This window comes from Triturus cristatus, chromosome 11 (genome assembly GCF_964204655.1).
Source record: "Triturus cristatus chromosome 11, aTriCri1.1, whole genome shotgun sequence".
Taxonomy (NCBI): domain Eukaryota; kingdom Metazoa; phylum Chordata; class Amphibia; order Caudata; family Salamandridae; genus Triturus; species Triturus cristatus.
In genome coordinates this window covers 681,161,782-681,176,221 of record NC_140594.1, presented here as the reverse complement: position 1 = coordinate 681,176,221, position 14,440 = coordinate 681,161,782, and positions in this window count along the sequence as shown.

The following is a 14,440-nucleotide window of genomic DNA, read 5'->3' as shown; positions in this document are numbered from 1 at the left end:
CATATGCAGTTGTGCTTATTATGCAGTGGTTCATGCAGCTATATCTGAAATGATGGATAAAGTAACCACATGACTATAGTTAACAGCAATTTTGTGAATATTTGTACCACGTGTTTGTAATTTTGTGAAAGAGGGCGTCGTTCTTGCAAAGGAAGGGCGAGACCTCTCCCTCAGGCGTTCAAATGATGTTATGACTATAAGCTAAAATATAAAATCTCCTGAAATTCCTCAGTTGTGTTTATCTATGCAACTATAATAATCTCAGTGGCCTGCTCATCACCTGCCTCAAGATATCAGACTTGACATTGTCAATAACATAACAGATGACACCAAATATGGCTGTGGCACTGGAGTTATAGTGAATCTGTTGCATAGTTATATATTTTCAGAACTTTCCACCTAGTAAACCATCTGCTACTTAGTTTACATATTTCAAACATGAATGTATCAGAGGATACTTAAACTGTGCAAATGGAACCCAAAACAGCTCCTAGGGCTTTACATTTCAATTGTGTGTCTTTTGCTTTCTCACCCTAAGTGCGCCAGGTTTGCCGAGACGTGGGTCCTGGGCTCACTGTGCCACTGGAATCAAGCTATCCTGGCTAAAGAGGGGTGAAACCCCGAAACCAGTCCTAGGATGCTTGTTTCCAGTCCAGGGAGGATCTGGCTTGGCAGTTTGGGCTGGACTGTTCCCATGAGGCACAGGGTCAAGACTGATTTGCATATGGCCAGGTCTAAACTGGGGTGGCATAGTGAGCAAAAGAATGATGGATTTAACCCAGATCTCTTGACTGAGGGTGAATGTTTTGATTTGTTCTGCATTTCGTCCATCAATTGTGTGTCTTTTGCTTTCTCGCCCTAAGTGCGCCAGGTATGCCCAGACGTGGGATCTGGGCTCACTGTGCCACTGGAATCAAGCTATCCTTGCTGATGAGGGGTGAAACCCCGAAACTGGTCCTAGGATGCTTTTTTCCGCTCCAGGGAGGACTTGGCTTGGCAGGACCTGGCTTGGCAGTTTGGGCTGGACTGTGCCCATGAGGCACAGGGTCAAGATTGATTTGCATATGGCCAGGTCTAAACTGGGGTGGCATAGTGATCAAAAGAATGATGGATTTAACCCAGATCTCTTGACTGGGGGAGAATGTTTTGATTTGTTCTGCATTCCGTCCATCAATTGTGTGTCTTTTGCTTTACAAAAGTTCTCCTGTAAATTTTCATAAGAAGGCATTCAATTTTATTACATTTCCCCAGATTACTTTAATATCCCCATTTGATGAACTTGGAGAAAGGCTTTGACTGCATCAAGAAGCACAATCCTTGCACATTTAACTGTTAATAAAACAGTGTTAACTGGGAGGTTCGTTTTTTTGTTGATTGTTGATCCTTCTTTTTCATAGGTAGCATTGCTATTTTTCCTTTCCTCGTTGACAACTGCTGTGATATACACCTCACAAGTTTTGAATCCTGGCAAGGCCAATTCAGATTCCATTCTTGCAAAACCAGTAAATTGAGTACTTGCTATATTCGTTGAGAGAAACACTTTTTATTTGCTGGGTTTGGAAATGGCAGCAGTAGCTTGTGTATTAAAAACATTACTAGCATCATGAAAATGTTTGATGTATTAATGCAAATTCATATTTCCGTCAGCTTCCTCTATAAATAGTTACTTCAGGGTGACACTAGATGTAAAAGACTCCTAAGCCCTTTGCATCTCTTTTTTAAGGTGTGATGTTTTAATGAATGTTTAATGTGAAATTGTGTTTGGAGGCTGGTCTTTGCAGGAAAAGATGTGCTTTCCTAAGCCCTGTACTGCAGAGAGAAAATAAATCTGAAACCGCGCTTTTGAAGATCATATCGAGGATGTCCATAACAAAGGAGGGCCGTCGTTTATTGCAAGAAGCGTGAATATGTGGGCTTGTCTGATGAGCGCAGCACTGCTTCTATTTATCATAAACTATTTTACTCTTGGGAGATATTATGGACGGTGTTAATATGCGCGTGTCTTGATACAAGACTAAACCATTAATAGTTGATGCCACGCATATAGAATCGGATCTCCTGAATGTAAAGCATTTTTATTCTTTTGAAAATGTCTGTTTCTGCTGCAGTGCTGCGATCCCTTTGGTGACAATAACTGTGGCTGTTAAAGCATTAAAATAGCTAGATAATAAGGCCACAGAACGTTCTCTGTAATTTAGCTTATTTCACACAACAGCCCTAAGAATTTGCTTTCCTTGCCACATAATTTTGTAAGCATTGCCACATAATGTGTAGTCTTCCATTGTCACCTAATTGTAGAAGCCGTCGATTTGACATCACTCATTTAATGCTTATGTTCCCGTGGTTATATTCCCATGAAAAATGTAATTTCCAATGTAAAAAAAAATGTCCTCACAGGGTTTTTGTGAAAACATAAGGCCTCGCACTAGTGAACGTTACGAAATGTTACTAGCGGTTGAAAGGATGCTGCTAGACAAACATTTAATAGATATAATTGCAGATATTAAATCGCAATGGTGGACTAACATGTTCTTTAAATTCTATTTTGTTTTCAAAAATGCCTTCCTCGTCTTCAAACCTTCCTGAGTATACGCAGGTAGCACGGTCAAATGGGGAAGATATGGCTTTGTATTTTTTAAAGTGGCCAAGATTGCTCGGCAGACTCAATCTTATATTTAGAGCGTTCCATCATACTTGGAAACCTGCAATCACATCTCATCAGAAACGCAAGCGAGAATACCAGTAGGTGACGTGGGTTGTTATGGCAGAGGCTCGCGGCCTTTCCTTTGTACGCCGTTAATTTGAGGAATTATTTTGACTATAGAATTCCTTTATTTCACTTGTATGTAAACACTGTCTGTAAGTTCTATTATCTCACAGTAGTACTGCAGCCTTTAATCTCTGCTCAACAATTATTTGCCTGCTCTTACAAGTAAATAAAGCTGCTAAACACCAGCCCCGCTCTTATGCAACACATTTTTATTGACGCACAGCAAGGAGGGCACTGTCACACCATGCTGACAGGCGAGGAAGAGGGCGGGAAACCTAATCATAGAGCCAGGCCCGAGCAGACAGTGGACAGGTGACTCGAGGCTTTCTCAGTCCTATCAACTATCAACATGGAAAAGTTCCCAGAGCAAGGCCCGGCACTATGCAATTACAATAGGACCATCCAAAGAGGAGGGCAAGCTCAATGGGGGGCAGTTTGATTAACTTACGATAGAGAGTTCAGGCAAAAAATAGAATACACACAGAATGCCATGGGACAGCAATAACATAGAGCTTTGGATGCAGCTCACGGGGCCAGAAATGCCCCTACACCCAGGGTTCTGGGCTACAAGGCCCATTCACCCAAACAAGAAATCAACATAAGCACATACTATAGGAGAACTTTACAGCAGGGTGGAAGCCCTTTTGAGTGAGCAGAGGGGGGGCGGGGAGAGGGGTCGATACCGGGCGAGCAAACAAGGAGGCAGGGCAATTCCGTGTGCCACCTCTACAACAATGGGGCTTGCACATGGGGGGCAATATATAAGTTTAGCCACACATGCACCAAGTGCTTCAGCACCCACCCTGTGTCAGAAGGTTGGAAATAGGGCCCAAGGCAAGACTAACTCAGGGATGCAGGGCTCCGCACTGGTACAAAGCAGACATAAGGTGACGACACACTAGCTCCCGTGCCTATCAAATTTGACACATGAGCAGTCTTATGTGCAGACTATCATTCGCATGATGCATGACGCGAGTTCACAGGTTTCAGAGACAGCTGTGTAATCCCTTACACAGGCCCCCTGCTAGAGAGAACAGCCATGAATTTGAAGTCTGTCCTGGATCTGCCATTAGCTTTGGACAGTAAATTAGCAAAAAATTGACAATGAGGATAGTAGCTGGCTGTTTTGAATTCCCTCCACTACAGAACTTGATAATTTCCCCATTAGGTGTTGTCCCCAAAAATGAGCAGGAAAAAGTCTGCCTCATCGATCATTTGTCCGACCCCAAGTGCACATCGGTAAAATATTGTCTTGTAGAAGACTCATGCTCAGTAACATATGCATCCTACTATGATGCAGTGGCATTGGTTCACTAAGCAGGACCACAACGCACAGCTGGCAAAAGCTGGCATAGAATCTTCCTTCAGGCTATTACCAGTCAACCCCACCAGTTACCACCTGCTCTGCATGCAGTGGAGTGACCGTGTTTACTTTGACAAATGCATGCCAATGGGCTGTTCAGTGTCATGCTTGTACTTTGAAGCATTCAGTTCCTTACTAGAGTGGGCTCTAAAAAAGAAAGTCCACCCGGGGAGCGCCATGCACTACCTGGATGACTTCTTGCTTATATGGAAGGCGGGCCCAAATGATTATCAGGAGGCCCTCTTAGCTTTTCAGGAAATTTAAAGCTACTTGGGAGTTCCACTGGCCCCTGAGAAAACCCAGGGCCCCACCCCTGCCCTCACATTCTTGGGCATTGAACTGAACATCTCTAAGGGGAAGTGTCTCTTGTTGTGAAACAAGATAGAGGCCCTTTGTACAGAGATGCAGAACATTCTAACTAGGGAAAAGGTGACACTGAGCACCATTCAAAGCCTAAGAGGCTGGCTTAACTTTGCCGCTAGAGAAATCCCTGCAGGAAGGCCATTCGCATGCAGATTGGCAAGGCCTTTGGTTAAGGTAGTCTTGAAGTATCACTTGATTCGGCTGAATCTGGGGATGAAAAAAGACCAGGCCATGTGGGACACCTTTCTGAGAGAGTTCAATGGAGTGCTGAACTGGTGAGCCCCCCCGGGCTACCAACCAATAGCTAAGGCTCTTCATGAATGAATGAATGAATATACATGTTATAAAGCGCGAACTTAGCCCAGGGGCATCAAGGCACTGCGGAACAGGATCTTAGTGGGAGATGTCTGACAAAGTCAGCGCTTAGAGATTAAGGTTGGAAAAAGAGTTAGGACAGGTAAAAACCAGGTCTTCAAGGACTTTTGAAAAACTGAATGTGTTTCCACAGTAGAAATAGGGGAGGGGAGGGAATTCCACAGATTGGCCCCTATCAAAGAGAAAGCCCTCCCCCCCATCTGGCTTTCCTAGCCCTGGGAACTATAACCTGGTTCTTACTTGCAGATCTCAGGCCCCTATCAGGACAGTATCTTGAAGGCGAGATGATTTTGGAACCATACTAGAAACTCAATAATTCACAGCAAAGTGGACTAATGCTGGGCACAAGCGGGGCATCATGAAGAACGTGGCAGTCCTTAAGCTCTTCCCCATAGCATTGACCCTCCAACTGTGGCTCAGTGAACTGTGGGGCATATTAGCAAGACCGGCGATAAAATTATCGCTGTTTTAGCGGCGGGAAACTGCCGCTAAAACTGAGAAAATGGGCTTGCTAATATGCGTTACTGAACTCCAATAGAAGCCCCGGTTAGATGTCCTGCACATTTAACCTGGGCTTCTATTGGAATTCTATAACGCATATTAGCAAGCCCATTATCATCGTTTTAGCGACAGTTTCCTGCCGCTAAAACGGCGATACTTTTATCGCCGGTCTTGCTAATATGTCCCTAAATTACAGAGATATGGTGTTTTGGTCTGAAATAGTGGTTCTGCATGCAGTTAATTCCTCCTTGTGTTTGCTTTTTTCGCCCTAAATTGGCAGGGCATGCCCAGACTTGGGTCCCTTGTTCACTTTGCCACTGGATTCAAGCTAGCCTGGCTAATGAGGTGTTACCCCAAAACCGGTCCCAGGATGCTTGTTTCCAGTTCAGGGAAGACCTGGCTTGGCAGATCGGACTGGACGGTTCCCATGAGGAACAGGGTCAAGACTGATTTGCATATGCCTGGGTTTGAACTGGGGTGGTGAATTGAACTAAAGAACGATGATGGATTCAACCCAGATCTATGACTGGGGGTGAGTGTCTGAAAAGTTTCAGTGCTCTGTCCATCATCTCCTTGTGTTTGCTTTGCACTTATTGCACAGACAGTGAAATGACCTATCCTGCTGGGTCTTATTAGAGAGCTGATCAAGCCCTGCCTGTACAGCAATGTGAACTTTCACCCATGCCACGTGCAAGGCGTAAAGAACACCACAGCTGATGCATTTTACCATTTTGAGTGCGAGTGGTTCCGATTGGCTTTCCCAGAGGCAGACCAGAAGATGACATCCTTCCAAGAGGAGTGCTGGAGTGGGTATGGGGCAAGTGGACCCGACCAGCAGCTTCCCGCTACTCAGGTCTGCCAATGCAGCTGAGGTGTTAAGCAGAAATGCCAGTAGGGAAAGCATGATTTTGGGGGCAGGGGTTAGCTCGGGGGGTACTTGCCCTCTATGTCTCATGGGGTTCCACAGGGTCATCCCTTAGCCCCACGCTATTTAATATCTATGTTGGCCCGCTGGCAGCCCTGATAAGATCGTTTGGGCTCCAATTAACATCCTATGAGGACAACACACAAATTGTGTTGTCCCTACAGCGAAGCAAAGAAGTGGAAGCTGGCCTAAGATGCTGTGACTGCATGAAAGCCATTGCCAGCTGGATGTCCTCAAACTGCCTGAAATTCAATTTAGGCAAAACGGAGGTCATCATTTTCGGCAATAATCCTAATCTCTGGACACCTGACTGGTGGCCTGAAGAAATGGGAACGCCCCCAAACCCTACTAGGAAAGCCAAGAACCTGGGGGTGATTTTAGATAACAAACGTACTTTTGGCGATCAGATCAGTGGGGTTGTTTCTATGAGCTTTTATCTCCGCAGAGTACTGCGGAAAATAAAAAAAATTCTACCTGAGGATAGCTTTAAGACGGCAGTCACAGCGCTCATTTTGTCTCGGCTGGATTATTTCCACAGTCTGTATTTGAATATTCACAAGAAACATCTGAACAGACTCCAGCTGGTGCAAAATGTGGCAGCCAGGTTGCTAACAGGCACACCAAGGTTTGTCTCAGTCAGAAAGGGACTTTGGCACCTCCACTGGCTTTCAGTAAAACAACGTGCACAATTTAAAGCGCTTTGCATGGTTTTTAAGTCCTTGATGGTAGTGGCCCTGACTATCTGAGAAAACGCCTTTGATGGTTTGTCCCTGGAAGAGCATTGTGTTCCTCGGAAGCAAAGCAAGTGGCCATTCCCTGAGTGAAAAAAGCTAACTGGGGTGGCAGTAGTTTTATCACTTGTGCTGCTAAAGCTTGGAACAATTTACCAGCTCATCTCAGGAATGCTACAGAGCTCCTTTCCTTCAGGAAGGGACTGAAAACATGGATGTTTTCAGAATAAGTCTTCTCCTTTCCGGGAAACCAGTTAGGCAGTGCTCAGCACCAAGACACCCTTGGGTAGAAGTGCACTTTAAAAGCTTATTAACATAACATAACATGATTTTGGGGGTGGGGGGAGCTCGGGGTGTACTTGCCCTCTATGCCTCAATCACTAGGTTTTCTTCTGTGCTGTCGATCTGACATCCCTCTCTTGCAGTGTCAATAAAGTCATTCTCATCCGCGTAGTCCTTGGCCGATAGAGGGATGTTGTTATCCTTGTTCCAAAAGAAGGCTTAAATTGGGGAGCAACTACACTGTGCATGAGGAGTTTCATAATCCACACATGAATGCAATTCTACATTTTTCTTGGCTATTCTCAGGTATTCGATGAAGGGGCATAGAGTACTTCCGACATACTTGATCAGCAGATTTGAATGAACAAAACAAGGTTGATTTCCACCTGGAGGGCGTATGGTTAAGCCACAGATCACTCATGTTTGAATGATCATACCATGACAGAGAACTATAGGTGTGTGCAGTTCATATTCTTGCTTATGCGGAATTGCGTACAATTCCGCACAAAAATACACAAAATATAAAACTGGCACGTAGGGCTATATTGTAGCTCAGAATGCGTCCCCACGTCCATTTTAGACAGTACTATACTTTTTGCATAAAATAAGGCACAAAAGAAGCTCAAAAACACAAGTGCTGGGAACAATAGCTGCTTGCGTTCTGATCGTTCCCATCATTCCATATTCCCACACTTGGGGGCATATCATCAAGGACCGGTGATATTTATCGCTAAGCGCACTTAGCGCTAGGATAATTATCGCCGGCTAACTTGGATTTTTATTGCTGAAATAGCGTGCTATTAGCAACGCTTATCTCAAAAGCGCTAACTGCCAAACGTGAGATTATCTCTGGAAACCCAGCGATAATCTCACAAAGTTTGGCGTTAGCTTGATGATAGGGCAAGGCAAACTTAGCCATGATATCCACCTTTCATAGGATATCATGGCTAAGTCAGTCCTGAAGCAGGCGTAAGGAAAGTAGCGATAACCCCTGTTCTTGCCGCTATGCTTCATAGCGTGAGGCTTGATGATAGGAGAAATGTCGCTTAGCGACATTTCTCCAGTCATGTCAGGGCAGGAACGCCCATTTTGCATCTCATTAGAGATGCAAAGCTGGGCGTTCAGAATTCAGGCGCTAATGCAAGGTTTCACGCAATAGCGTGACCTTGCTGATTAGGCGATAAAATTATCGCCGCTTTTCGCCCGAAAACGGATGCAAAAGCGGCGATAATTTTTGATCGCCTCGTTGCTGATATGCCCCTAAAACTTTACCCCAAATGCAGTGTGGGTGTGACAATTGGTGTAATTTCAGGAATGTTAAGGAAATTCGCAAAAAGATGCAGGGGTCACAGAAATTTCGTCCAGGGCCTAACTTAGCTCCCCTGCATTCATTCTACTTGGTTCAATAAATATATTGGAGGAAATAAAAAAAATGTGTTTTATGCTACATTAGAATGGAAATCTTAAACGTACATTTTCTGAACATGCAAAAAAACACCTGTTCAGGGGTGAAAGCCACAAACTGCACAGTCTGCGGCTTTGTGTGGGCAGGCTTCAAAGAGCATGGCTAGAAATCAGAATAAATCCACCGGTCCACACGCACAGTTGAGGGTTTCTTCTGAGGTGTTATTGGTTATGTATCTCTCTTATCCTCCTACTGCTTATTTCTCCTCCATTATATTATAACCACTGAAAAAAATAAAGTGCACAAATAACTATCATTTTGTTTTTTATCTTTGATGTTTCAAAGACGCAGCATGGGTGAAAAGCTTTTCTGCGCGCCAGGCGCACAGCCTAAACAACAAAAAGCTCAAACGATCAAACGACCCAGTGAGCTGTCGAATGGGGGATGAACTGATTTAAATAATCTAAAAAGGCAGCGGCAAGAAAAATGATAAAAAAAAGACAGACAGCGTACCGACGTCCACGCCTTGTGGAATCTACTGCTTGCAGTGGGGGTTGAGCTCGCTTGAGAAGGACGATTGCTTTCTCGGGTGATAGACAACAGCAGGTATGGGTAAGAGGAGCACCACCATGGCGACAGATAGAGTTGAACAAACCAGCAGGGGCGGAGGCAAGACTTTCTTGCTTCTATTCTGAAAAAGAAAAGTACATCACAGGAGAAGGGCGGTTAAATGGCCCTAAAAATGGCGCTTCCAGAGACACTGTTTTGAATTTATGAAGCTATATTTTTGATTCACATAAATTAATTAAATATTATTAATGTTATCTAATTTAATTTTATAAGAAGAATAAGTAAGAGTTATGAAACCCCTCTCGTCCATCCAGAGACTTTTTAAGGCATGGGCAAAGTGTGCCCTGGCCCAGGGCCCCAGCCTTTCAGGGGGGGCCCTGATGGACCCGACTCTGTTCTACACACAGTCCTGTCCTGATAACCTTAAATGATTCTTAGACATGGAAAGTTTTAAATACCGTTTTCTGTTAATGCATTTTTAATATGGGTAATCTGTGGGAGTTTATTACAGACATTTTGCAGGGAAATGTTGTGTTTGAATGGTTCACCACTATGCAGCACCCATAAAAAGTTTATTTTAGATTGAAACTGGAACTCCTCATCTATGAGAAATGAAAGGGGTGTCAGAGATTAATTGCAATAACCTTAGTGAGCTGGTGCTGTATTACACTATTGAAAACACACATTACAATTCCTGAATATAAGATGGGAACAGATTTAAAATTGGACCAGTGACCTGGCCAAAGATGGCATGAAAAGTAATTGGATCATATATTCAAAGCTGTTCCAAACAGGGGCCCCAAAAATACGTTTGGCCAAGGTCCCCCCAAACCCTTAAGATGTCCCTGCGTCCATTAACTGTAGAATTACCATATTACTTTCTGGGTATCTGCATATGTGGGTTATGAAACAAACAAAATAATAGAAGCAATTTTTTAATCAATTTCAGCCTCTTTCAGGTATTCTAGTCACATTCCAGTCCATTGCTTTTCTTCCAGTATGCCATTCGAGACAGAGACTAGCCATAGCTAAGCTACGTGTCATGTTCACGGCGCCTGCCGTTTTCCCCGCTTCCCCGCTAACACACACAGAAACGGCCGAGAGACTCACTTCCGGCTGGAAGATGAGTCACGGTCTAGTCTTTGGACAGGCATGGCGGTTCACGGAAGCACTTCCGGGGGAAACGCTTAAACACCGCGTTTCCCGCCGGCTCCGTGCTTCGGATTTCGCTAGATGTGCTGAACGACACAAGACGCTGTTCCTGCTGCACGGAAGACTTCAGAAGCGGGCTGTGCCTTCCGGACTGGAGCCCCGCTGTTGGTCTTCGTAATCCCTCAGGGAAACAGTTAAGGTACATTCGTCCTAATACCTGTGGAGTCACCGTAACGCGGCTGCATTATGGGTGATAAGGAGTAAGATCCGCGCAGGAGCGCTTAGAGTTTATTGATTTTGACCGCGCAGGAGCGCTTTATGATGATTTTGTTAGATCCGCGCAGGAGCGCTTAGAGTTTATTGATTTTGACTGCGCAGGAGCGCTTTATGGTTCATTTTGCATTTTGTCCGCGCTGAAGCGCTTTATGATGATTTTGTTAAATCCGCGCAGGAGCGCTTAGGGTTATTTTGTTCTTGTTCGTTTTCCTTGGGTTTCCAACATTTGCTTTCCAGGGATGCCAGTATTTTGTTAGGTCCAGACTCGTGAAACTTACGCGCAGGAGCGCTATTCTTTGAGTTCTTTGAGAGCCTAACGCTGCCACCTCGTCTCAGCTGCACCTTCCTTGAAGCTGTATTCAGGGTTCAATAGTTTGCAGCCACTGGTGAGTTTCCAGGTTGGGAACAGGGCTTTTCTGTGTGTGTTTGGCGTATCTTGCATTACGCTGGAGTTTGGGTCCTTCACTGATCTGGGTCTATTTGTTTTCCAGTTGGCTCCGAGACACCCTTCACCTCAACCCCCTGCTTTCGTTCTGGCTCCCTTCCCTGCGTCCATCTCATCCCTGCTGGGTTCTACTGTCCACACGGGTCAGGTGGGAACAGGGACGGGCGCTCCTGTCGTCTCTGCGGACTTGCTCCACAGGCAGAGGTAAGCATTGTGGGGCACCTGACAGAATCCGAAGCCCACGTTTATCAGTCCACCTAGACGACATGGGCGACCCGGAGGTTACCTTACAAGATATCGCAGTCATGCTGGCTGCCATGCAGGCAGAGAACCACAGTCTGCGCCATGACATAACCGCCCTACAGGGCCAGATGTCAGCTGGGGTCACCAGTCCTTGGGGAACCAACCCGAGTCCCAGGGTCAGTCAGGAGGGTCTTTTGAGACAACCTATTTTTACCTTTGGGGGGTCCTCCGCTGCCACCACTCCGAATACAGCCATCCAAGTCATCGCCCCTCATTCAGTCCAGTTGGCACCACCTGAACGCTTCTATGGGGACAGTACCAAGTATGGTATTTTCATTCACCAATGCCACCTGCATTTCATGGCCAGAAACACGGCTTTTCCCGACGACGCAGCCAAGGTGGCTTACATCCTGTCATACATGGGCGGAGACGCCGCCCAGTGGTCTATTGCGTTGGTAGAAAACGACGATCCCATGCTACACCACTTGCCCACCTTTCAGGAGTCCATGCGGCGTATGTTCGCTCGTCACACCTTTGTGCAAGCGGCGGACAACGAGCTGCTCAACCTCAAGCAAGGCAGCCAGGACCTCCTTCATTATATCACCACGTTCAGCAGGCTTGTTATCGAATCCCATTGGCCCGAAGACAAAAAGGTATCTGTGTTCTATCGAGGATTGCGCGATGATCTGAAGGATCTCATTGCGCAATTACCCAACCCACCGGATGAGATAGGTCCTTTCATAGATCTAGTGGTGAAAATGAATTTCCGATTACAGGAACGAAGGACCGAGAAAGGGAAATGCAGTGATAACCGTTTCTTATCCTTTGGGGACAAAAGTATAGAAAAAGTCAGAGAGGACCCTGCTTCCGCTGCCCAAGGCGAGACAACCGAACCAATGCAGATCGGGGGCATAAGAGGGCCCTTAACAAGTCAAGAAAGGGAAAGGCGAAGGAGGCAGAATCAATGCCTGTACTGCGGGAAAAGCGGCCACTTCGTCAGAGAATGTCCGGTGAAGCCAACGAAACCCCGGGGCAGAAGACCTTTCGCATTGCCCATCACCAAGACGGACAAGGCGGGAAACGAAAACACCCAGTAGACAAGGGGATCCGTCCTCTGGGTTCTTCGACTTGCACCTTGGCGATCCCTGCGGTATTTGACGGCAGTCACCACGTAGGAATGGAAGTGTCCTTACGGAACCAGGCGGGCAGGACCTGGCAGGTGACGGCTATGTTAGACTCCGGTGCTACAGGCAGTTTTATCGATACTGCTTTTTCCTGTGCCCTGGCCATTGCTACAGTGCCAAAAGACCAACCTGAAACCGTCAAGGCTGTTGATGGTACGGATCTCACCTCCGGTCCTATCCGGCATCAAACAGAGAGCCTGACAATGTCCTTTGCTAATCACCACGCCGAATCCATTAGCTTTGACGTTATCGATGCCCCTCAATTCAAGGTGATTTTGGGATTACCATGGTTGGTGAAACACAATCCCCACATCGACTGGGTGTCGAGAATAGTACACCTGAATTCGGAATACTGTAGTGAAACCTGTTATGCGAAGGACGATCTCCTGGGGAGTCGCGCCATACAAGCACGATCGCTTCCTCTCCGAGGAATGGGGATAGTCTCCCAGGTAACTACACCAGCCATACCAGAGGAATACCAGGACCTAGCCGAGGTGTTCGACAAGAAGGGGGCTAACACCTTGCCACCGCATCGGTCGTTCGACTGCCGTATAGACCTCGTTCCAGGCTCCACCTTGCCTTGTAGCAGAATTTATTCGCTCACGGAAAAGGAGAACATCCACCTTCGCTCCTATTTGGATGAGTATCTGGACAACGGCTTTATACGTCATTCCAGGTCTCCGGTTTCCTATCCTCTTTTCTTCGTATCTAAGAAGGAAGGTGATCTGAGGACCTGCATAGACTTTCGAGCTATGAACGCCATCACCGTAAAAAACCGTTACCCCCTGCCGTTAATCACCAACCTTCTGGATCAGGTAAAGAACGCCTCCGTGTACACCAAGCTCGACCTCCGTGGGGCTTACCATCTAGTCAGAGTCCGAAAGGGTGACGAATGGAAGACCGCCTTTCGGACGAAATTCGGTCTGTTCGAATACCAGGTCATGCCTTTCGGACTCTGTAACGCCCCCGCGGCGTTTCAGTTCTTTATAGACGAGCTGTTACGGGACTACCTAGACGTCTTCTGTATCGTCTACATAGACGACATCTTGATATATTCGCAATCCATCACCGAACACGTGCAGCATGTGCGTTCCATCCTACGACAGCTGAGTAAACATCGCTTGTACGTGAAACTGGAAAAGAGCGTTTTTCACGTTACCTCGGTGGAGTTTCTGGGTCACATCATCACTCCAGCAGGCATACAAATGGACAGCAAGAAGGTGGACGCCATTCTGTCCTGGCCTCCTCCGGAGTCCGTAAAAGGGGTCCAACGGTTCCTGGGGTTTGCCAACTACTACCGTAGATTCATCACCGGATTCTCCGAGATGGTAGCTCCTATCACCCGCTTGTTGCGCAAAGGAGTACGGTTTGAGTGGAATCAGACAGCAGACGACGCTTTTCAGGAACTGAAGAGGCGTTTTACCATAGCCCCGGTCCTGGTGCACCCGGACACAGAGCAGCCCTTCATTGTAGAGGCAGACGCGTCAGAACACGCCATTGGAGGGGTGTTATCTCAAAGGAGTACTAGCACAGGACAGCTGCATCCGGTGGCCTTCTACTCCAAGAAACTGCAACCAGCGGAACGCAACTACACCGTGTCTGACAGAGAACTCCTCGCTATCAAGACCGCATTCGAGGAATGGCGCCACTTCCTGAAAGACGCTAAGCACACGGTTACCATCTACACGGACCACAGGAATCTCCAATTCCTGAGGTCAGCCCGTGCCCTTACCGCCCGACAGCTTAGATGGACTCTATTCTTTAATGAATACAATTTCGTGATCACGTTTCGGCCTGGGAAGGACAACGCCAAGGCCGATGCCCTATCACGGCTAGGAGAATCCGACGAGGAGGC